The following is a 26,262-nucleotide window of genomic DNA, read 5'->3' on the forward strand; positions in this document are numbered from 1 at the left end:
TTTCTGTTTTCAATTGTATATTTTATAGAATACTTGTAATCTTCATAACTCTAATGTTCCTGGTGGTCAGACGTTACTGAAACCAGGATCTTGTGAGTAGTTAAAAGCAATTTAAGTGAGAGTCCAAGAGAGGTGTTTCAAAGAATGTGTCGAGTCCAAGCAAACTTTTATCTCATCAATTTGTCTCTTCTCCTTTAAGAGAAGAAAGAGGATATCCAATTAAAAAGTATATAGACCTGCTTGCTAGAATGTGACATGCTAAAAGTTGATTTTAAAACTGAAGTAGCATGTGAATATATCCATGCATTAATTCATTTATTTAACCCTTCTATTAGCATTTGTTGTCCACCTAGTATGTAACAGGCATTGTGCTTTTATGTTTTATTACATGAGAGATATAAGCTATATACCATCACCATCTGCCTTCCAGGTACTTCAAATCTGGTAGTGGTAATAAGTTACATACCCAGATAACTTCATTACAAAGTAGAAGGTAATGGTACAATAAAGATATTAATAATGCTCTTGGGTGTTCTCAAAAGAAAACACTGGGATCCAACTAGAAGAATGTGAAAAAGTCTTTATGTTGGAACTGGATTTTCCACTCAAAGAACGATCTCTGAAGAAAATAAAGGCTTCTGCAGGTAGCAATTCAGTACGAGGTCATCCCAAAGCTATGGTGATCATACTTGGAAAGTCACTGAGCTGGTAAGCTTAGCAGTATTTGGAAAATGTTCGTGTAACCTCACTGAGATGTGCCAGGAGATATTTTATGTATGCAAAGTTTTTGAAGAAGACATGAATCCTGCCTTTGGTGAGCTTCCAGTCTGGTATAGGACATGAGGAATGAGAAACTACATTTAGGACAGTGTGAAGCACTGTATTAGAGATCTACACAGAGAGAGAGAGAGAGAGAGAGAGAGGAGAGAAGAGGGGGTACAGAAAGCAATGAAGACTGCATACAGTTTTTACAGACCCAGAGGCAATAGCATATACAAAGATACAGAGATAGGTTTCAGTGGCCAGATCATAGAAGACAGACAGAGCCAGGAGGGGCAGCAAAGAGAGAGGTTGGATAATTAGGTTGAGGTTAGACTGGGAAGAAACTCAAAAGCCAAGAAAAAGCATTTGGTTTCTTTACCAGGCAACAAAGGCTTCTGACCAAGGAAACAAAATAATCATAGAAAATTTATATAATTTTCTTTTTTGAAAAGAAGTGCAAATGCCCCTTTTTAACCAAAATAATATATAAAACCTCCTTCACTAAAGGCTGGGGGGGGGGGGTAACAATACATAGATGGTAACACGTATCTAAAGGATCTGCTTATGAAGCAGTTTTAAAATGTTTGACCACAGTCAAGTACAAGGATAGCTCAGAACTCCTGAGATTTTAAGATCCACAGGGCATAACTGTCTGTATTTATTCATCACTAGGCCCCAGGCGTTTAATTAATATCGGTTAAAAAAGTGAAGGAAGTATCTGACAAGTGAATGAAAAATAAAAATAACCCCAAAATGACTTCGATGTTTACAAACGGCAGAACAGCAAGGAAGAGCAGTGATGTCTGGGTTTGGATAGACAGCCTCGGAGCACAGGGGAGACCAAGACGCAGTCTTCTGGGTAAGGACAAGAGAGTCAGGCCCGGAAGTTGCTTTCTCCTCTGGTGATCTTCACAACCAAAGGATAATAACAAGAATATATCCTAAAGTCAGAAATAAGCAGCAGATACCACCCCCAGCAAGCAAAGCCTTTGGTATGGCTTCATGTCTTCTGAACTTTTAGCAAATCTTAAGCAAATCAACAGGTAAGAATGAAGACAAAATGGGAGCTATAATAATGGACAAAAGTAAGAGCACAGAACATATTAATTCTGGTTATAGGATAAGAAATGACAAAAGGAGGGGTGAAAAGTAACGCTTCACAACAGAATAAATATCGAGTGGTTAATTAATAGATTCAGCAAAAGTGGCGTGTAAATACACATAATTATTAAGGAAAACAGTGTAAGAAACCCTGTTACTGGCTTAAAAATATCTGTGGCCGACCAGGCGCAGTGCCTCATGCCTATAATCCCAGCATTTTGGGAGGCTGAGGCAGATGGATCACTTGAGGTCAGGAGTTTAAGACCAGCCTGGCCAACATGGTGACACACCATCTCTACTAAAAATACAAAAATTAGATGGGCATTGTGGCCTACGCCTGTAATCCCAGCTACTTGGGAGGCTGAAGCAGGAGAATCGCTTGAATCTGGGAGACGGAGGTTGCAGTGAGCTGAGATCACGCTATTGCACTCCAGCCTGAGTAACAGAGCAAGACTCCATCTCAAAAAAAAAAGGAAGAGAAAAAAAATCTTTGGCCTCTCTGAAGCTGGAAACCCCATATCTGTTGTCTTTGGTTCCCAGCATTTAGCATGGTCCCTTACTAGTCACTCAATAAACAAATAGAAAATGCAAATGAATTTCCTCAGCTGCATCTTCTGTTCTGAATTTACTTAGAGGTAACAGGGCGAGGTGGTGGTGTGGCCACCTTGCCACCAGTCTCCCAGGGTCCAGGGCTGACCTCAGAAGATGGCCCATCCTGGGGAGCCCATCTGCCATTTCAAGATTACGGCAGTAAGCCGGAGATAGTTGTTTTGCTTTTCACTTTATGATTTAATTTTTTTCTGCTTTGTGGCTTGCTAGGGTGCTCATGAAAGCAAGAGACTAACAGAGCTCTGGAGAGAGTCAGAAAGAGTGAAACTGTAGGCCTTGCCCGCCTTTCTCAAATGCACTGCCAGGATTCCCAGTTGTGTGCACCAGACCTCAATGTTGACCCGAAAGGCCTTTCCGGAATGTGTCCTGCTGGCCAGGGTGACTTGCCAAATGCCACTTGGGTTTGAGAAGGCTGACCAGGATGCACAGTGCATGGGATGAGGTTCACAATCAATGTCCCTTGACACTGAGACTTCACTTGGCTCTAACTCTATGAGATAAAGTAATAGGAAAGCCTGAAACCGGAGTTCTCTCACCTGAGAACAAATAGCGGTTCTAGTGAATTCTCATCCCTGACACTGGCAGTGTGGCTCAGCTCTCCAAACCCCATCCTGCCTTCTGTCCATCCCTAGCTAGGAAAAGCAAAGCCAGCCTGGGTCACCTTGTCTGGTGCAGAATCCATCGGGCTTCACAGCCTCTGGCGTCTGCACAAGTCTCCTTTAAGCCGGAACTTGTCTGTCACTATTTCCATGGTGGAATCATTTCATCTGTAATAATTTTCCATCCAGGGCTGGAGAGGAGGCGGCTGCAGCTTTACCTGCTGTTCAAACCAGGCACGGTAGAGAGACCATTTTTCTTTGTGTTTGAAACCAACAGGAGGACGAAAAGGCCCCATAAATACAGCCAATCAGGAGTATTTTATATCTATTGCTGTGATGAGAAAGCCCACCTGTAACGAAATAGAAGAGGGATGCAAGGAAATAAGAAAAAAAAAAAAAAAGAAGTAAAGGAAGAAAGATTTAGGGGAAAAAGGAAGCAGGGTTCATCCTTCATGTTGAAAGCTCCTGTGGTTTATAGCAAAATAGGGCTTTGGACGGTCAGGGCTATTAGGCAAGGGTTAAATGTCACTCAAATCACGCCCGTTATGAATTGGAAAGTGCGTGTGTGTGTGTGTGTTTGTGATGTGCGTGTGTGTGTGTGATGTGGCCGTGGGAAAAGGATAGAGATTCTGCTTTTTTATGCGTTTCAAATTGAGCCACGCTGGCCTGGAGATGACCCACCACAGGATTTTTAAATTATCTCCGTGTGCGCTCTGCTTGTTTTGGAAATGCTCTAAATAAAAATAATGGACTGTCTTTTAATAAGTCTCATTGTGAGGATTCCACATATCAAACAACGCTGTGCAGCTTGGAGGCAAACGGCGGGCGTGTGTGATCTCCTGGAAGAGAGACAAATGGCAGTGTGGGGAGCTCCATCCAGGGAACGCTGACAAGGAAATGGCATTCTGAAACTGACACATCTGTCAGGGCGGAGGATATTGGCACCTGTCATGCAATTTCAGTCATGACTTTTAATAAAGCTGCTTTCCCTTAGGTGAAATTGGAACTTGACTGTAATATTAGCTGCAAGCACGTCTTGTGTTCCCCTTCAGAGCGCTTTTGTACGTGAGGCGGTTCCAATGAACCTGAAAGCTGAAGTAATGATGTTTACCAGCTTTCCTTGCCTCCCCAGAACTCGGGATTTGAAAAAAAAAAAAAAAAAATGCTGCACTGAGTTTTTTTCTTCCTTTATTTTTGTTCCTCCTTGCTTCCCTCTTTCCTTCCTTCCTTTCTCTTTCTTTCTGTCTCTTTCTTTCTTTTGCAAAATGTCTCCCTTCACCAATTAAAGCTGGTTTCCGCGTTTATGTTCATATCACTTGCCCCTCTCCTCCCCCATTGCCTCCTTCCGCCTTTCCTCTGCTTTGACTGGGTTGTTGTTTGAGTAAATTTAGCCCGGAGAAGTATGTATATCATGAAAACTGGGTTGGGATTTGTTGGCTGTCAGTCAATAAATCAGTCAGAGTTTAATTACCAGGCATGTGAGGGGCGGCGGTGACAGGCACCAGCTCTAGCAGAGACCAGTTCTTTTGGGACAACCACTATTAAAAAAAAAAAAAAGCTAAAAATGAGATCTGTGTGTGTGTGTGTGTGTGTGTGTGTGTGTGTGTGTGTGTGTGTGTTAGAAGGCTAACGGGCAAAACAGAGAGACCTAAAGTTAAGAGTGCATCAACCAAAGAGAAATGAAACATTAAGAAACCCTGCAGCTGCAATAAACCCTAAAAAGTTTTGGTTTCAAGATGTAAAGTTTTAGGAATTACAGTAATAAAGCATTCTTTCATAAAAGGTTCTCTTTCATATTATGCTTGAAACATCACTAGTTGAGTGTAACATGAGGTTTCTACACTAACGTATCATAATTTAATTATGGCTTTGTTCAACGCAAAGAAACATTTTGTTTGTAATCTATTGAATAAAACAAACCCACTAAACTGAAAACCTCACGTGTCACCTCCCCTCAAAAATATCGAAATTGTATAACGAATGACATCATGTGTTCAATGGTGATTCACAAAGTGGACGCCAAGTGTGTGGTGGATGTTTCCCCTTATTCAAGATTCCCAGCACTGATGGACAACTGCTTCCGCCCTTACTCTCCCTCTCCCACCCCCAATCAGCACTTATGGTCAAGATTCCAGGTCGAATGACCCTGAAACAGAGTCCGTGTTTTCTTTTTCTTTTCCTTTTCAAAGGCATTTCACACTCATCGTGGATTTTATTTTTGACTAGTTATAAGAAATGTCATTTCTGCCTGTCCTCTGTCACGAGGCAGTATGTGGAGATACTGCAGGACATTTTGACTGAAAGGATGTTCTCTTTTCTTTTCTCTGTTCTCCAGTGGTATGTCTCTGTTTGTTTATTTGAAATCCTTTGATCTTTCTAAGGAATTGTGGGAATCTTTGACTAGAAGTAATATATCTCTGACTCAGAAGGCCAACTTCTTGGCTGGGAGTAGGGAAGAAAAGGGAGAAGTCAGAAAGTCCCGATCATCCAGGATGGGAGAGAGAGCCTATTGTATGAGTCTTTTCTCAGAATTAAAACTTCACAGGATTTCACCAAGTTATCCTGGATCTTATCCTCCTTACTGGAATTCCTTTAGGATGATAGCATTGGAAGGATGTGCTCATCAACCTAGCTCAAAAGCCTGAGATTTTTGTAATTATGTTATGCAGGTTTAAGACAAGAGACCAGGCGAGATGAGTGGTGAAGCCATGAAAAAAATGACACGCACAACCAAAGCAAAACCAGCAGGCTTCTGGAGTTTGCCAATTCTTCTTTGTGAAGAAAACGTCTGGCCGTTTGCCTAAAATCTTAGCCGTGAACAGCTGCCACTCCAGTTTAAATTGCTGTTAAAAAACAAAACCAAAAAGCAAAACAAAACAAAACAAAAATCTATACCACCTGTCCAGAAAATTGCCTGTGCCTGGAGTCCCGCAAACTGAAAAACCGGAGCGCACACCCCTGCTTCCCTTCACTGTTAGGTCGAATCTGTCCTAAGCCTCAGTTTACCTAGCTTGCAGCCCAAATGCCAACAATCTTGGGGCCAAATAACTTTCTCTGTGGTTTCAGTCTGGGTAGCAGTGACCACTTTCAATAAACTTAAGAGTGAGAGATCTTTGTTTAAACAATGAATGTTATGAATTCTTCGGTGCCGCATCACAAAGCCCAGCACCTCCGTGAAGTCCATAAATGTCTCCCCAAACTACCCCAGGACGTAGAGTTAAAGAACCAGAATCTGCCCTAGCGCACCCCTTGTTTGAATACTTCACCCCATATTAACAACCTTTATGTCCAAACTTAATGTAATATTTTAACCAGGCTTGAATTAGAAAAAGTAATAATAATGACACTGTCTTAAAGGAGGAAAGAACATGAAGATAGTAAGGTGAAAAAAAATTACTAAATACTATTTTAAATTATCAAAAGTAGGTGCAATCTATATGGTTTGACGTTTCACAGTATCAAAAGTTTTCTGTGTTTTGGCCCCAACAGAATTCTTACCAGCCCCCAAAATTCTGTATAAAGGGAAGGCAGAGATCATCACCCAGACCCTAGTACCACAAATGTAAACATGTTCTCAATAATACAAAAACAGGCTAGTCACATCACTCATTTAATCTCACTATTTCCGTTGGACACTATTTACTTGCATCTGCAAATAGAACAGAAAACAAACACTGAAATAATTATTAAGTCCATAGTTTTCTATGGCTTCCAAGTCATCAATACCACATAGAGAAGAAATGTCTAATGGAGATTTTCTGTGGGACACCTTTCATCATTGGGTTCCAGAGCAGAGTAAACATTAAACCACATCTTTATATTATCTGATGTTTAAGGATCTCCAGGTGGGGTTTCCACTAATGAAATAACATTCCTGCATGGCAGGTGGAAACCTTCATCCCGCACCCTAATGTGCTGGAGCAGGGGCTCATTCCCTCTTGTTCTCTTAAGGAGGAAAGAGTTCACTGACACGCTGTGTCTTTAATTTTTAGAGACCAGTTCTCCGGGGCAGGATGAAGGGCCTCCACAAAGATGCCTATGGAATTGTTGTCCACGAGTCCCTGAGGTTCTGCTGCCCACCCCCCACCCCAAGCCCCCTTTGGGCCCAGCAGTTCCCCGTTGTAGTTACGGCTCACACTCGACTCATTCACTCACGTGCTGCTTCACTTGTTCACGGAGGCAATCCACAAATTTTGACTAAAGACTTTCTTGTGCTCCAGGGAAATACAGTTGTAAACAAGAAAGGCAAAGCCCCTGTTTTGAAAGAGCTGACATTCTCATGGGGATAAACTGAAAACAAACAGCACACAAGCAAGAAAAATATCAGATGGTGACGAACGCTATGCAGAACATTCAAAGACTGTGATGTGATAGAAAGCTCCTTTGGTTTTCTGGTCAAGAAGGGTCTCTCTGAAAAGGCGACATTTAAATGAAGGAGTCAGATGAGTGAAGAACATTCCAGGTAGAGAGCACAGCTTGGAGTTTTGGGAAATGAAATGAAGGCTGGTGTGTTTAAAGTGTAATAAATAAGAGCAAAGCGACATAAGATGAGTTAGGATACGAAGGCAGAAGGGAGACCATGCAGGGTGTCTACACCATGGGTAGTAGCTTAAATTTTCTTCTAGGTTTTGAGAAAAAGCTATTGGAAGGGTTTAGGAGACTGACATGATTTGATTTGATTTAAGTTTTAAAAGCATTACTCTAATATCTGTGGGTATAAAGTCATTAAGTGGCTCAAAGTAAAAACAGAAAGACCAATGAGGGGTCTCTTGCAATCATCCAGACAAAGGATGGCTTGAGCTAGCATGATAGGAATGAAGATGGTGAGAAGTGAACAGAGTCAGGACCTGTTTTAAAGTAGAGACAAGAGGAATCCCTGGAGGACTGCATGATACTGAGGGACAGAGAAGTATATCATCCAAAGTGGGCTAAGCTATGCTGCCTAACAAATAACACCAATATCTTAATAGCTTAAAACAAAAGTTAACTTATCCTTCTTGATCCATGTTCATGGAAAAGGCAGCAGGGGACTGTGTTTCATCCTGTCCCCAATGAAAGACCCAGGCTGATGGAGACTTCCCGATTTGAAAGGTGAGTAGTAGCTGAATAAGGGCTGAAAGAATATGAAGAATCCTGCACTAGCTCTTCGATGCTTCCATGCAGTGGTGATGCCTATCCCCTCCACTCACAGCTCATTGGCGAGAACAAGTCACTTGGTCATGTCTAATATTGAGGGTCGAACAAGTGTCATTCTCTATGGAAATAATAGAAGGAAACTACTGGTGAACATAGTTAATATCTATCACGAGAAGTGTCAAGGAAAATCCCTACATTTTTGATTCGAGCAATGGCATAGATGGTGCTACCATTTGCTGGGGAGGTGGAGGACACCCTCCTATAATCCCTTACCATAACTGTAGTTGTTGTTTCAACACCCTTCTTACCAGAAAGAGTATAAACTACAAGTTCTCCAGATCACTGGTGTCCCAGACTCTCCGAACCCAGCACTGTGACTGGTGATAAGACATATTTGGTGTCTTTATGAACGAATTAATGAACCAAAGAATACAAATAAATCATGAAGCCATTTGGTTGACGTTCCGAGGGTGACAGACAATTGCACATTCATTTTTCCTCTCTGAAACCCATGAAGAAATCCATGAAGAAATCAGCAAGGTCCCAGGGACACAGGCTGATTCATAGATGAGTTGCCAGCAGCTGTGGATTTTCCCAGGTCATCAATAGCCATCTTGAGGTCTTATGCTCTAGCTCATGATATCCACATAATTTTTGGCAATTTATTTGAATGCTTCAGATTACCTCCCTGGATGCTGGTTTAATTCTCAATTTTAGAGTCAAATGCATTTCCAGCTTCCTCTAAGAAATACTTTGGTTACCTTGGGTCCCAAAGGGTCAACATAGGCCAGGCTGGTGCTCCCCTCATAGGACAGTGAAGGAGGTAAAAGAAGTCAAAACAGGCTGCTGAGATCTGAGTGTTCTTCACAAGTCAAATCCTAGGCTTATCAAAAGTTTGGCCAAACATGGAAGGACACAATAAATACCACATAATTATCAATCAATTTATCAACAAATATTGACTGGCCTATGTTGAGGCATATTATGGGAGGTAAAGGACAGATAAAACGTTATCCTTACATTAAACGATATGGCCTTATTTTACAACCCAGTTAAAAAGAAAATCCTAAAAATTCTTACATAATTTCAAGTGGGGAGAGAGTCCTGTGGCTGGAACACTGAAGATGTGAGCTTTGGCTGGGATGTGATTTGAAAAGATGAATGCCATTGAGAAAGGTATTGAAGGTGGGGAAACATAAGTACAATCGCAGAATCAGGAAACTCGTGGTAAATTTTGGTCAGAGTCAAGTAGTCTCAGTAGTTTCTCTAAAGAATAGAGTAAAAATCAATCCAGCTAGTATAAAATGTTCTAACAAATCAAAGGAATGCCTCGAATGCCAGACTGGGGCATTTGGACTTGGTCTTGCCAGCCTTGGACCCCTGACCAATTTAGAGTGAAGGGTTCACTTGAACTACATCCGGACTGAAAGCTCCTGAGGGCAGGGGCTGTGTTCCTTGAACCTAAGCACTCACAGCATCTCTCAGAGAAAGAGGCACACAGAGGCACATGAAATCGTGATGCATGAATAACAGCAAATGAATGAACACATGGATGATTGAATGGGGTTTACAAAGATTAATGGTGTGGCAGTAGACATTCTAATTGGGGTAGGCACAAACTCATGGCAAGAAAAACCAGACATTGTTGGAAGAGTCTAGAGGTGAATTTATAAGTCCCTCACAGGAATTGACAAATGCTCAGATACTGTCTGTCTCAGTTCAGTGAGCTCCTGGCTAAAGATGAGCGATATTTAAAATTGCAACTCAATATTCCTTCTAGTTCAATGTCAGTGCAACTTGTTATAAAGACACAGAACAGGATTTGAAGAAATAACTTGTAATAATAAAATTATATCATCAGAATTACTAATACCTTGACTACCTGCACAATAGTAACCTTGAATCCCAACACTGTATTCAGTCTAATAAAAACATTTATTGAGTAATGTTAAATTCACAGGCCTTATAGTTGAACTCTTTTTAAATCTGTGATATCAATGTAGGTACTTGCTCAAGAAACCCAAAATACATTTTTGATATTCAGGAATACTAAAATCAAGTTAATGTTTGAGTGGTATGTTAATGTGTAGTTGCTTACTTGCAAGAACAAAAATACAACTGAAACTAGCCTAGGGAAGGTATGTGCTCATATAAACAAGCTGAAGTCAGGGCAGGGGTGCAGTTAAATAAAGTTGCATGCAGAGGTTTGAGGATGTGAGACCTAGAACTCAAACGCCACCAGCTCCTCTTGTTCTCTTCCACCAAACCTCCTTGTTCTGTATATTAACTCCATTCCTTCATGCTACAGACCAGCTTCTTGCACTCTAAGGAAAACCTGGTGGCCAAAAATCCTAGGCTTTTACATCTCCAGCCCTGGGAGAAACGCCATCACTTCTCCATGCTCTAATTGGCTAACAGGCCAACATTCCAACTCCTGTGGCCAATCATCTGTTACCTGGAGATGTAAAGGAATATGATTGGCAGTGGTCATTGAAGCCACAGGGTTGAGGCTTTTGGGTGATGAGCAGAAATCTTTCTCAGGAGAAGAGCCATGGCTGTCTTCTGCCATCTCACTGTTCTGTAGACCAACAGGAGGCTTCTGCTGTCCTTATTTGCTCTGCAGAGATTTCTGTTTTTAACCCCATGTCTTGATAAGAGAATGCAGGTGCATTAGTTTCCTAGGCCGCCATAACTGACTACCACTGGGGGACTTAAACAAGTGAAATTTATGCCTCTTGGTTCTAGAAGTTGGAAGTCTGAGATCAAGGCAGGATTAGTTCCTTCCCAGGGATATGAGAGAGAAGCTGTTCCAGGCCTTTCTCTGAGTTTCTGGTGGGCTCCCGGCAATCTTTGGTGCCCTCTGGCTTGTAGATGCATCCCCCATCTCTGCCTTCAAGTTCATATGGCATCCTCCCTGTATGCACATCCATCTCTGGGTCCAAAGTTCCCCTCTCTACTAGCTCACAGTCCTATTGGATTAGGGCCCCCCCGATGACCTTTAAACTTGATTATCTCTGTAAATAAGGTCACACCCTGAAGGACTGGGGATTCAACGTACCTTTTTTGGGGAGGACACAGTTCAGTTCATAAAAGAGGGTGAAAGACATTTCTGCTAAATAAAATAGACTTGTTGAGAATTAATTCTAACCAAGCCACTTGGCCTCTAATGTATTCTTCTCAATCCTCTTTCATTTGTTAATGTCATGTGGTCTTTAGTATTGCTATCTGTGTTTTAGGATTTTTTTTTTAAACAGATGTTAAAATTGTCAATTTACATTCAACTCTGGCAAGTATAAATTATCTTTTAGTTTTTGACTGTTACCAAATACAAAGTAAGTATACATTTTTACAAATCTATGTACAATCAACATAAAACATATTATTTATAATTTTTTCAACAAAACTAGTTTTTCTTGGGAAAATTTCTCAAATGGACTATTGGATATTTCCCCATCTACTCTCTAAATTCTCAGTACATGCAATCACTGTAGTATACAAGGTTAAAATGGAGTTACAACTTATTGTAATCAAATATTGAATCTCTTTTTAACATTGTTATGTTGTATCAAAGTAGGTATTAAAGAATGAAATTAAGAGATAAATTACAATCAAAGGTGTTATTCATTCTTATAATTTGTGAAGAGAAGAAAATTTGGTCTTCCTAAGAAAAGGTGTCATCCTCAGGGATTGGTCTGAAGTTTTGTTTTAAAATAATGTCATGGTTTGATGCATCTGTAAAAACCATCTGTGCTTCTCCTGTGAGCCACTGGGAAGACTTAGTGGCATCATCTGAAGGAATTCCTGGAGACCAGGCTCACCTGTTTTGCACTCAGAAAATTTCAGTATTAATCGGTATTTATTTGGGAAAGGCTGTGATGGCCCACCATGGTGTGTGCTGCCTGTATACATATAAACACTGATGTGTCTTTCCTTTATTCTCTAAGTGACAGTGGAAGAAAGTGTGTTGGAGATGTACTGACATCAGTATGTTGTTACAATATGAGTAACAAGACAGCCCCCTGACAGGTGGGGCTGTTCCATTTATAACAATCACACTCCCCTTTCTTCCACACTCAAAGGACGAGGGTGCACACCGGGCACTGGGAGCAAATGTGGAAACTGAAATTTGGCAACGACACGTGATGTTCTGGGGGTCCCCTGTAAATGTGCACTCGTGTTCTGGTGGCAACCTCGGGGACTGACAACCTCCATCATTCCGTCACCTCCACTGCCGTAGGGGAGGGCAGACCCACCCCCTGTGCACAGGTGACTGCACACAGACTCTCGTGAAGAAATGAATTGACCCAGCAGGATATCGTTAGGTGCCAGAGACTCCAGCACCAAAGACGTGAAACCCAAGCTTTTTAAGAGAATATTGCACCTCCAGCTTTTACTGTGTGTTTTCTTCCATTACGTTTCAGTATCAAGCAAAACAACGCTTCTTGTTAATTGTCTGTGCTATTATTTCATCAGAAGCAGAGCCAGATATGGGAAATGCATTCTGCTCCTCCATTTCACCACAGAGGAGGGGCTGCCCTGAAAGGTGAAAGAGAAGCTACCAGGGTCTATGGGACTTGCAGGACATGAGAATCTTCAGGACACTGCTCCCAGAAGACCTGGGAGGGCACAAAGGAAGATGTTCTCTCAACAGTTTTCCAAGCAACGATACAGAGATAAAAAGGTCAGCGTCTGGCAGCCCCCTCTAGCATACGCACGTCTATTTATGAAGACACTTAGCCTGGATTTAGTAAGTTCACTGCAAAGCTCCAGGGGCGCCTGTCTCTTTAAATCCGTCTCCTCCCAAGTGAAATTTGTGGCCCTGAGGAATGGCAGAGCAGAGTCATCCATAAAAGGGCAGAGGAAAATCACATTCATTTGCATACAGTAATTATTCTGTGAATCAGGCCACCTTTATTGCTGGCAGAAAATCTACTGTCAGCATCACTCTATAGATCACATTTGAAAATCTAACAGCTGAGGAAAGTAATTGTTTGGAATCCATGTGGTCCGGCACTCCTGTGGCCGCAGGTCAGCGATCATGTTTCTGGGTGGACAGCAAAGTTTCTAGGTGCCTGTCAAGCCCTCCCTGCAGTGCCTGTATCTGCTCAGAGGAGTTTCCCTGGAGACTGGTCGTGGCTCTGTTTTCAAAGAATGAGTGTGAGCACAGGAGTGAGCTGGAACCCAAGGACCTTAGAACCACCCCTCCACTTGTTAGAGTTGGCACCCCCTGTAAGTCACGCCAGGGCATTGACCTCGCTTCCCTAGGACTCGCCACCCTGCCCACGTCACCCCATAGTGCACACAACCACCAACACCACCACACCTCTAACTCCAGCTGGCTCGGCCTCGCCAAGTGTGCAGTAAACAAAGACGTGGCCAGTGCACCTCTCTCTCTGATGTGATGGAGAGGAAGAATGAACATGGTAACTTTCCATGGCCCTTGAATTTTTGGAAAGTAGGGGGAATTGTGGTGGAATAGATGAAAAGCAGAACCAGCAGCCCTGGGAAAGAATAAATGCATTACTTAAGGGGTGGTGGAAGGACATGCAGCATGTATTTTAATCTCTAGAGGAAACCTGTGAAGAAATCTTTCCATTCAGAAAGAAGGGTTTGCAGCAGGCAAGGTTGAAAGAGTTAGCAAGAATGGCCTAGAGCAGGAGGGCTCAAAAGGGTGAAGTCAGAAGCAGGGAGACATATAGGTCTTGGGACTGAAACAGGTGCTTTAGATTCTGGCCATTTCCATTTTTGCCTGTAATGTAAGGTTTCCTTCTAGGTGGTTTAAGTTTCAAGATGCACCAACGTAGCTGGGGCAGACTCATAGAGCCTGAGGAGCAGCCCCATGAACCAAGGATTTCCCTTGACGCTTTGTTTTATCTTTCCTACACCTAGGTCCAAAGGCCTGCTGTGAAACCAGAGGAAGATAAATGCATATCAAAAATTCAAGTAAGACACTTGATGTAGAAAAGAAAACATTTGAAATACTGTTAGCTGAAGGGTAGTGTGAAGCCACTTTACCGCCACCAGGAATTCACTTGGAAAGTTAACAGGGGGAGAAAAGCAGTTAGCATGGTGCTGCTGTGCTCATTTTACTGGAAGAAGGGCTGTAACTAGAAGTCTTAAACAAGTGTCATTCCAGCCTGAGTGCTTAGGTTGAGGTTTGGGTTGGATGAGTTACTTGAAGATAAATGTTTATCAAAGAAGGTTTAAATTCTCTGTGACTCTTTTATCATTTTTCTTTCTTCTTTCACCCTTATTCTTCCTATTTAAGAAAGCACTTTTACAGTGTGGATAAACCTTGAGGACATTATGCTAAGTGAAATAAGCTGGACATAAAGGCACAAATACTTTATGATTTCACCTATATATGATTTCTAGAGTAGGAAAATTCATAGAGTGGAATGCTGGTTGCCAGGGCCTGGGAGGAGAAGAAAGTAAGAAGCTGCTGCTTAATGGGTACAGAGTTTCAGGGAAGAGAAAAAGCTCCAGAGATGAATAAAACACCACTGAATTGCACACTTAAAACTGGTTGAAATCACATATATTGTACAGCAAGACGGGCTTGGGTTTGGTGGAGGAAAGGCAGGCACAACTTCTCCGAGGAGCCTTGTTTTCTCTCTGATATGCAACAAGGTCATGAGCTGGTGGTGTACAGGGAAATGGGTGTTAGGCTGGAGGAAAGAGTAAATTGTAAAATCATCATTGCAGAGAATAGAAGGCATTGTAGGGTCCTCTGATGGTTCTGAGTGCCCTTTAAGATTTGTTGTAAATTTAACGTGAGTCCAGTTTGCATGGTTCAATGATTTTTGTCTTCAGCAATATTTAGGTAGAGAGCTTTTAGAGTACTAATATTGCTTCCAAGGAAGAATGCAGCAGGGATATTAAGGATGATTTTAAGGTGCACAGAAAATAAGGTGGATAAAGAGAGAAGTGAGGGTGTGAAGAGGACTTGCTGGTGGAGAAAACCACTGTGGTCAGTAGACAGGTGCGGAGCCTCCACGGAGGTCAGGGTGCTGTTGGAGAACAGTCAAGAGGAGTATGTCAGAGAAGAGAATCCCTAGAGGCAAGATTTCTAAGGTAGTGAAGTTACCAGAAATTACACAGCTTCAAACAGGCCCATGTGACTGGGTGGCTGAGCAAATAGAATAAAAAGATGGTTTAGCTGAGGGTCGAGCCAGGAAAGGTGAGCATGGGGAGTTAGCTATGTGGACGAATGCTCAAGCTGCCACCCATGATGACAGTTGCCACCATGGAGAGAAAATGAGTGTTCCAAGTCCTAAATCCATTAATGAGTGAGAGGAGTTCCTGGGGGTTTGGAGGATGACTGCAAACATGATGGCCAATAACCGGTGTCTCCAATAAGACAGGAGTTTGAAGTAGGAGAAATGATCTTAAGTTAAATAGGGAGCAAAGAAGACACCTGTCTGCCTCCAGTATTTGAGGTCTATAAGATAAGGAAAAATATAATCCTTGATTTGAGACCCCTGTTCAGGGGCAGCTTAGTTGCAGGGAGCAGTAAGTTGAAGAATACGTTCAGACAAGCAGGTTGTGTAGGGGCCCCCAGACCACACCACGTGTGAACACAGAGGAGACACAACATCCATTGGGTAAGCAGCCAGGGTGCAGACCTTGCAGTTCACATCCCAAAGAAAGGCACATCTGGATGAGGACACACCAGGCCACACCACAGGAAGTCCTCAGCCATGGCTCCTCCACCTGCGCCACCCTACCTGCAGGCGGTGCTGAAAACACTCATCCAGAACAGGAATTCTCTTGCTTCCTGAGAACGTCTTAATCTGACCCGAGTTGAGTTGAAGGCGTTTGCTTACCAAAGCCGCTGCCTCAGCAAGAGGTCTTGTGTTCTTCAGACACGTGAACAAGCTCAACACAGGGCCACAAAAAGAAGCTGGAGGGTCAGTCTTCAAGGACGATGGATCTGACTTCTCTGCAGTGGTTGTGGTTCCCTAGACTCCACTAAGGTGGATTCTGAGCTCCAGAGAACACAATGGAGGAATAGAGAGGGCCTGAGGTTTGACAGGCTGAGTTGTAGGAGGATTAACCAAGCTGCATGGTACTAAATCTAGTTTTCTGTGATTAATAATGTAAAAAGATTGATTTACAAATTAACCTGATGTGAGGTGTGATTAGATTAGACGAAGGGTCAGCTTGCCATTATTACAAAAAAAAAAAAAAGACTTTAGAATTTACTTCTTACTCCAACTAAGACCCAAGACTCCCTGAGAAGGTATATGCCAAATACAATACACAGGTATACGCCTGTGACAATACTCCAAAGTCACAGGTGCAGAGGGAGCCAGAAGCCCATCAGTTGGAAATGAGGTTGAATGACCATCAGGTCTATGGGTTTCCACCAACCAGAGGAATCTTATCTAAGAGCTCTGTGATCAAAATGCATTGGCTTCATTAGAAGACTCTGGTCAAAGTCTAATTTTTTCCCATTTCTCACCCATCTTTGTCTTCCTTCCTAATAGAGCTAAACAGTTCACTTTGCACATACTGAGCATTTAATGAATATGTAAACATTCAATAAATAATAGCTAAAATGTAAGTGATTGATGGAGGAGGGGGGAAGAACAAGAAAGGCAAAAGTCATGCCACCAATGAACAAATATCAAAGACCATACTATATTTTAGACTATATACAAAATATTTTTTCAAATTTTAGTTTCAATTTTATGTGGTACTAATGGTTATATTGGTTCATACTGTATCAGGGCAACAAGAGGTTAGGATGTAAGTTTTCTCTACAGAATTTTATATGCCAGTCACAGTCAGAAATTCCTACCATCTATTTTCTTTCAAGTTTCTTCTATATCACATGAATTTTAATGCAATAGAAAAGAATTGACTCATCCGTGTGCGGTGGCTCACGGCAGTAATCCCAGCACTTTGGGAGGCCGAGGCGGGTGGATCACTTTGAGCTCAGGAGCTCGAGACCAGCCTGAGCAACATGGTGAAACCCCATCTCTATTAAAAATACAAAACTTAGCTGGGCGTGGTGGCATGCGCCTGTAATCCCAGCTACTCAGGAGGCTGAGGCAGGAGAATTGCTTGAACCCAGGAGGTCGAAGTTGCAATGAGTGGAGATCACACCACTGCACTCTAGCCTGGGTGACAGATGGAGACTGTGTCTCAAAAACAAACAAACAAACAAAAAGAATTGGATACATTGACTTAAAACATTCCCATTTATCATGATAGTGATAAATTCCCCACATATCAAATACAATATTTGACGGCACTGGGCCTATCTCAGGCGTGCTTGGAATATTCTAGTTCTGTAGCAAGTTCCCCTTTCTCCCTTTCCTGAGGAGCCTCTCTGGATACCCTCATGTTGCCCGATAGGGAAGTTTAAAGTACTCTCTGGAAAGTTCCCCAAGTCAGCCAAGTTCATTAATACATTAGGCCTAAACATGGTAGGCACATTCACTGTTCAGAGTATTAGGTTCCCAAAGAGGAACACAGAATTCAGCACTTTTCACATGGCAGAGCCCTCTAAGGGTCAGGGGAAAACCCAGTTAGTTCTTGAGGCCTTCTTTGACCTGGTTCTCTCTCCTGTTTCATTTGTTTCCTGAGTGACTGCGTGCCCTCCATCCCTGGGAGGGGTAAAGGAGAATGCCGACACTTCTGAGCTAAAATTCCCTGTTATGCCTCTCCCCTGCCAGATCCAAGCACAGCCATGGAGGTGCTGGAAAAAGTATACAGAGGTTTCTGCTTCGATGTTTTTTGTTTTGTTTTTTTCTCTTCTGGCAAGTGGGGCCCCTTCAGGGTTCTGCTGTTCATTAGGGATCAAACTGCCAATATTGGCTTGCTCAGATTAGGCCTTTATACAACTGTCCTGATACCAGTGTTTGCATTCCTCTTCAACTGAAAATTTGTCAGAGGAGAAAGGCATTAAACCTGTCACCGCAGATAAAGATCAGATGTTTGATTTCAAACAGAAGAAGCAAACACTCTACCATGGACTCCATTAACTCTTGAGTACTTTGCTCAGGATAATGTGGAGGACTAGACCAGACCTGGGAAGTGGGAAATAAATCCAAATTTCACCACCATTTTAGTAGTTACAGGGGATATTGGACTTTGAGCAAAGATATGGGGGAAAGGAACTAAATTGCAAAACCTTTCCCATGTTCTTCCTTTGTTTCCTTTTATTACAAATGTGATTTCACAAAACAAGTAAACCTAGTCTATTTTATCTGAAAAATAAATCAGGTTCTACCACTTACAGAAAACTAAGCGTTTGGGAAGATGGTTTTGGAAAAAGATTAGACGTTAAAAATTTAAGCCATTTTGCAATACCCTCATATAATCATTAGAAAATCAACACCATGTTGGTAAATCAAATGAATATCTTCAAAAACCTTGCTATCATTGTTATATATATTTTACTACCATTGAAATAAAATCAATGCATTTCTCTATTTCATTTGATAATACACACGTAGTTGTCTGTGACCTTAACTTAAACCTTGAATTTATATGGCAGCTATTTCCAAACTGTCTAATCACTAAAAAGATTAATATTCATAATATTTCTGTGACAAGCTATAGGACAAGTATTATTATCCCCATTTTATGGATTCAGACACTGGGGCAGGGAGAGGTTAAGTGACATGCTGAATGTCACAAAGAAAATTAAACTCTCAAATTTAGTGCACTTTTTATTATGCTATTTCTGAAGAAAGGTGTAAGATAGTAGACCAGAAGTCAAGATTCCAGGGCTCTAATCTTAACTCTGGTACTGTCTCATCATGTAGCCTTAGGCAAGTCATTTAACCTCTCTGCAGCTCTGTCTCAACATTAGGTAAAATTGACAATTGTTCCCAACCATCTACACCCCTGCTGCGAGGATTAATGAAATGAGACCTGTGCTGCACAGATTGTTGGTAGAAAGCCTCTCTATAAATACAAAATATGCTAAGTGCCTTCTTATAGGTTCTGTAGGATTTCAGCAACCCTCTGGAGACAGTGAAACATATTGCTGTGCATTTGAATAGGCTGCCCCTGAGTGCCCCTGGGGCCAGGAAGGCACAGCAAGCCCATGGCCTCTGCTTCAAGGGGAGAAGTGCCGGCTGCCAAGCGTCCTTGCTGGCCTGGGAATGCTGCAGTCACCTTGCTTGTGGAGACTGGGATGGGGGCATCCAACTGGAACTGCCCAGCCATTCTGCCTTCTGAGGCTGGCCCTGGAGATTGGAGGAATCACCTGGTAGGTAAGTTTGTTCTTGGAAATCCCATCACAATTCTATCTGGTCTAGAAAACAATCTTAGTGTTGCCAGGATGGATTTGGACTTGCTTCTGTCCACCGAGGGAGGCTTGCATGGCTCCCGTGACGACAAACACCCCAGAACGAAGACTGAAGCCAAGAGCCTGGTGGCCCTAGGAGCTGGCAGTCCATACAGTGAATAGAAAGGGGCTGTTGGATGTGGCCAGCACAGTTCAGGTGTAGAAAGCACCACTGTGCAAAAACAAGGGATTGGAAATATGCCCTTTCCTTGACACACCACAGTGTAGGCCCCCTTTGACTTTGTGCTTGAAAAATGATGGAAGAGACTTCTCTTCTCCGTCCATGCCATCCTGAATGCTGACTTTACACACAGGATATATGATGATGACCCAATTTCATATCTCCAACCCAGACCCCCACCCTCAGACTCCAATCTTGTATACGCAAGTACTTAGCCAGCAGCTGCCGGATGTTGACTAGACCTCAATTCAATATGCCGAGCTCTGAATTCCTGAGCTGCACCCACAAAACCTGCCACGGCACAGTCGTTCTTATCTCAGGTGACAGCAACTCCATCTTCCCAGTGGCCCAGGGCAGACACACGGGAGTCACCTTGACTTTTTCTTGTTGTCCTAGGTGCATCTGACCTTCCAGGAAAGACTTTGGGCCACACATTCACCATTTGTCCAGAATTCTCCTCTCATTACCTCCTCTGAGGCAGGTCTGAACCATTCTCTGGTCTGAACCATCTTCATTGGCACACGGGCCACTGCGGGAACCTCCTAACTGGTTTTCCTATCTCTCTCTTTGCTCCCCTATAACCTATTCTCAACACAGCATACAAGTGTTCCTTTAAAACATAACCAAGACTGCTTCATTTTTTTTTCTCAAAACCTCATATGGGTGCCTGTTCACTCAAGGTAGAAGCCCATGTATGACCCGGTTCCACTGTTACCTCCCTGACCTCATCTCCTGCTCCTCTTCTTTGGATTGACCCCTTGCTGTTTCTCAATTAAACCAGGCACGCTCCTGCCTCATGCCTTCACACTTGCCATTTCCTCTGCAGGAATAACCTTCCCCCAAATATTCACTTACCTGGTTTCCTGCATGTCCCCAAGTCTTTGTTCGACACCCCCTTTTCAGGGCTGTCCACAAAGATCTGTTCCACCCCACACCGGGTCCTCCCCACTGCCTTCAGCCTCGCAGTTCCTCTTGACCACCTCAAGTGTGTCTTTTCTTTTCAATTTGTCACCTTCCAGTATGCTGCCTTAGTTCTCTAGGGCTGTTGTAACAAAGCACCACAGACTGGAGGTGCTTAAAGGATGGAAATGCATGTCTCATAGATTTGGAGGCTGGGAGTCTGAGATCAAGGTGTCACCAGGGCTGGTTCCTTCCAAAGGCTGTGGAGGAGAAGCTGTTTCTGGTCTCTGTCCCAGCTTCTGGAAGTTGCTGGAAAGTTTTGGCCTTCCTTGGCTATTAGATGCGTCACTCTGACCTCCATCTTCATCTTCACGTGGCATTTTCCTGCTGTGTGTGTCTGTGTTTCAATTTCCCACTTTTATAAGGACACCAGTCATGTTAGATCACGTGCCCATGCTACTCCAATAGGACTTCATCTTTACTCAAGTGATTCTATCTGCAATGACCTTGTTTCCAAATAAGGTTGCATTCAGAGGTCCTGGGGAATTAGGACTTCAGTCTATGAATTTTGGGAGACACCAACCCTTAACAGACACCATGTGGTGCTAGTTTCCTAGGGCTGCCTGATAAAGTGCCAACAAACCGAGCAGCTTCAACAACAGAAATTTTTGTCTCACAGATTTGGAGGCTCGAAGTCTAAAATGAAAGCCGGTTTCTTCTGAGGCTGCGAGGAAGAATCTGTTCTGGGCCCCTTTCCTCGGCTCCTGGGGGTCACCAGCAATCCTTGGCTTGCACATGGCATTTTTCCTGTGTCTTCATGTTGTCCTCCCTCAATACACATCTGTGTCTGCGTCCAAATGTCCCTTTTTATAAGGACACCAAATATATTGCGTGAGGATCCACACTAATGATTTCATTTTAACTTGATTACCTCTGCAAAGACCCCATTTCAAAAAAGGAGCTATATTATATGTATATGTTAGGACATCAACATTTCTCTCTTTAGGGAACAAAATCCAACCCATAACATAGACAATATGTTCATTTAATGTAGGTTTTTTTTCATTGTCTGTTTTTCATTGCTGGAAAGTAAGTTCTAGGAGGTAGAGACCTATGCATGCTTTTTGTTTTTATCTTACTGGTATAAACTAAGCATTTAAAATAGTGATTAGAACATAGCAGATGCCAATAAACATTTGTTAACTAAAAGAATGAATGACATTTATTACCATTTTGCAGACAAGCTCTGTGCCTTAGTCATAGGGGCATTTAATCAGGGACCCTCGGCCAAGATCTCAGGGCCCTCGGCTGAACACATAGGATTAAGATAAACCTCCGAGTACCTGGTGGTAATTAGAGATGATGAGATGATTTTCAGATGGAATCTAGGCAGCTCTGAGGCAAACTTCTCCAGGCTCTGCTGGTTTAAGACAGTCAACTGGAGCACCTGGGAACCTTAAACTCTGGTTTAAGACAGTCACCTGGAGCACCAGTGCATCCAGCGTCGTGCTCCCTTCATTCATCAACTGCACAATAGTTGCTTGGATACCCTGCTCATCTCATCAGCCACGGTGGCCTGTTACCAATTCTCAGAAAATGAAACGAGACCCCTGAGGACTGTAATTTGGGGAGTGCAGTCATTTAGGAATGTTTAGAGGGATCTGGAAAACCTGCCCAGCCAGTTCGTTCCCAGGCACTAATGGCAGGAGGCCCAGGGTGTGAGGGAAAATACCAGGTTCTGTGCATGGCCTTCTTTATCAGCCTCAGAACCAGGGACCTTTTGTTTGTTTACTAGCTTAGATAAACTCCCAAATCCTTGGGAATATTCCAGTAAATCTGTTTTCCTAAATACTTCACTCTTGTTTATAGAACACCTTCAAAATATGACAGCTTGTTGCAGATGGAAAACAACGCCTCCCTCTTAGCAAACCCGCCTTCTTCCCTTGCCCCAAAATGCTTCTTGAGAATTTTCAAGCTCTCTATGTAATGATCTCAAGTTTGAGCCTCAGTGGAAAAACCCTGTTGGAATCCCTTTCAGTGCGATTTGCATATTCTGTGTTAACTCAGGACAGTGGCATGGAAGCTAAGCTCACTTCTCTAATTACATTTGGATTGCTTAACATATTTCATGTATAGCCATAAGACAATGATTATCATTTCTGAAAGCAAATAACATTTTTATTTTTCACTGTTATAAAAATGATCCAGTAGAAAATTTTGATCTTTCTGCTTTAACAGAAGCAGAGTTTTAGCAACTTGCATGGATGTGTTTTTCCCAGTCTCAATTAGTTCAGTGTCAAACCCAGTTCCTGCACATGGTTTTTTATAGTTCCCAGGCAGTTGGGTGTAATTCCAACAGCCTTTCCTTTATTATCTATCTAATAGATTATCCTGCTTCATATCTCCGTGGCACCAGATGGCATTATCTCCTTAGACTGGCTGTTGCCTTGTTAATACAGAGTTACATAGAAACATTAAAGGTCAGGAGGAAACCATATGGTCTATCCTGTCCTGCCCTTTTGTGCCCGGGAAAGGCCAAATCATCATCGTAATGTTCCCCTCTACCCGGAGTGCAGCCAATAGCTGCATATATTTGATTCTCTTTTTGACTCATGATTCCATTTCTATTGAAATACTATAATCAATAATTCCTTCAACTTCTACAACCTGGTTGTTGCTTTCATATTCCAAGCACGTCATTTTACTGAAAACTAAGTGATAAAACAAATTTTACTTGGTTTCTTAAAATAATACTGTTATTTGTTTTTATATATTTTGTTATTTTTTCTAACAACTCTAAAATGAATGTCTGAAGTTTTTAGTTATAGTTGATACACTGGATCAACAGCACCACTGATTTGTAATTGCTATTTGAAATCTAGATTTATTTGTGCAATCTATCTTTTTCTGTCAAGAATATCTGGTTCTGCATCTTGCTGGTTGGGTTTTAGTCCTTATTTCATCTTTAAATATGTCCCTCAAATGTCTCCCATTCCAACTTAGAGGACTTTGCTTTTCTCTAATAAATACCAGTTCTAACAGGATAAAAACTATTGAACTGTTGGCTTCGGGGGAAGAGCTTCTAAATGAGAAACATCCTAGCTTGGAACCAATGGAGTGATCAGTCCGGGAAGAATTGGCATAGGGCCCTCTTTCAGGAGCTGGAGCAAAACCAGAGTCATGAAATCAAAACTTCTAATACTGAGCCTTTTCATTTTTAAATGACCTTATGCACATCCATGGTTAATTCTTAAAACACTTTGCCTTTTAATCCTCTTACACGCATTCTCTCTCTCTTCCTTCCCCCATTTTTCTAAGCTCAAGAAATTTGAATGAAAAAAATAACACTTTAAAAAAACTCTTTAGGTTAAATTTACCTTTTAGAACAATGTGTTATGACTGTTGACATTTCTCACTTTAAATTCCCCTTATTGATAACTTATCAGCACCCTCTTGAATTGGAAACATTTTTGCCTATTCACCTTGATTTAGATTAAGTTTTTCTTTCCTCTTTTTTACCATTGGCCTTAAAGTTCAGACCGTTGTTGAATTTTCACGAGGTATAATTAATAAAATAACTCTTCTAAAAAACAAGGATATTGATCAGTTGTTTACCTCAGTTCTCAATATCTTTATCTACATATCTCATTCTCAAACAGTTCAGCAATTGCTTATATGCTCAGATAGTTTCCTTTATCCTTAAAGTCATGCAGTAGCCCATTTTTCTTTTTACACAAGTAACTGGGCCTTGTTCCTGCTATTTCGCAGGCTACAGGGTCACGAGGCAAGTTTTAGGCCTGAATTCAGACAATTGTAAGTTGCATACTCTTTTGCAGCATTGCCTTGTCATCCATATGCTATAATTGGGGTTAAGAGTCATTTGTTAATCAAGGCACTTAAAGATTTTTTTTTTCAATATGATACAAATAGACTCAAAGATTATAGGAGAAAATACTTCAAGAATACAGGACCTGCAAAGGAATTACATGGAAAACAGAAGACCCAAAGTACTCTAACTGTATTCCCACATTGTCTGGGGGTGATAGTAACAACGGTACCTACCTATCTGGACTGTCACATGATATAACTGATGGTGCACAAGAAACATGTTCTCATTGATTGGAGAGTAATAAGGGCTCAATAAATATTATCATTGCATGAGTTCCAACAGTGACTACGAGGTGATTGTTGTTATTCCTATTTGACAGATAGATAAACTAAGGCACAGAGAGATGAAAAGACTCAATTTGATGCAAACCCTGAGTCCATGAAAAAGGCAAGACAAAAGCCCAGACATTCTAAACTTTATCTGATATATCCACAATACAACCCACACTATAATACAATATCCATTACAGACAGCAGTGAGTTGCCCAGTCACCATTTTCCCAAAGAAATGGAAATAGAAGTCACTCAACCCTGAAACCCATGTAAGTGCAGGTAGATGAAAGCCTTTCCTCTTAGACACAGTCAAGGAGGATGGAATCTTGGATCCAGGCTAGGAGAGGATTCAGACGGACATAGGCCAGGCAACATTGATTGAAGTGTGTGGGATCCCTAAAGAGGGTGGGTTAGGACTAAGGCTGCGATGTTTTGGATTATTGAAATAAACATCTGATGTCCTTAACACTTATCTGGATTAAGCTTCACTCCTGAACCCCTGAGTTCATCTCTATCTCTAATAGCATGTCAGTAATGGTGACCAGTGAATTAACCCTGGAAAACACTTATTGATCTCTACCTCAGATTGCTGATTTCAAAAAAATGTCATTGCTTCATCACATACACTGTTCTGCCTCATTAGCCACTGTCACTTTGTTCCTGGGCACCAAGGGACTCATTATTCCTGACATAGTAACTCGATGTGAACCTGCCACAGATTGTTATGAGGCCCTGACAACAAGTGGTTCTCCCATCTTACCAGAGTTTCCTCCCATTTGAGGGAGGAAGGAGCCCCCAGTCCTGGTTAGAGACCAATGGACAAAGAGCCTGAAACATCTAAGGAGGATCTAAAACATGTGTTCTCCTCTTTACAGCCTAGTTAAGTACGTGAGCTTATGTTTTCATGATGCCTCAAATGCTACTTTCAGGGCCTAATAAAGCTTCTTTTCATATAATAATTGGCATCTCCTAGGCTCCTGGTGATGACCCCAGTGCACCCCAGGACCTTTTTATCGTAGAAGTTGCTGAGTTCCACTAGATGATTCTTAATTAGGTAAGAACCATCCAGACATCTGAAATGCAAATTAGAAAGCCATAAGAAGTGGAAATCAGATCAGATCATTAAGAAAACAGGCTGGAAAATAGCATAAGTTTGTAAAAATAGGCAAAAAAGGAAATTCAACCTTCAGGGGCATTGCAGGCAATGGAACAACATTTTTAAATTCTAATATCTAAAGGGTTTATCATTTATTTGTATACGACAAGGCAAGTAATAGAGGAGAATCGAAATTTTACTTCCTTTTTTCTCAAAATAGCACATGGAACTGAAATAATATACTTTTGTGATAGATTAAAAATCAAGCAGGAGTAAGTAAAAATGTGAGAGAATAGAAACTTAAATTATGGGCCTGGATAAAAAGTGTTTCCAGGGCAGGTGTTTTTTGTTTTTTTGTTTTGTTGTTGTAGTTGTTGTTGTTGCTGTTTTGAAATGGAGTCTTACCCTGTTG

This window comes from Pan troglodytes, chromosome 17, assembly GCF_028858775.2.
Source record: "Pan troglodytes isolate AG18354 chromosome 17, NHGRI_mPanTro3-v2.0_pri, whole genome shotgun sequence".
In the NCBI taxonomy this organism is placed as follows: domain Eukaryota; kingdom Metazoa; phylum Chordata; class Mammalia; order Primates; family Hominidae; genus Pan; species Pan troglodytes.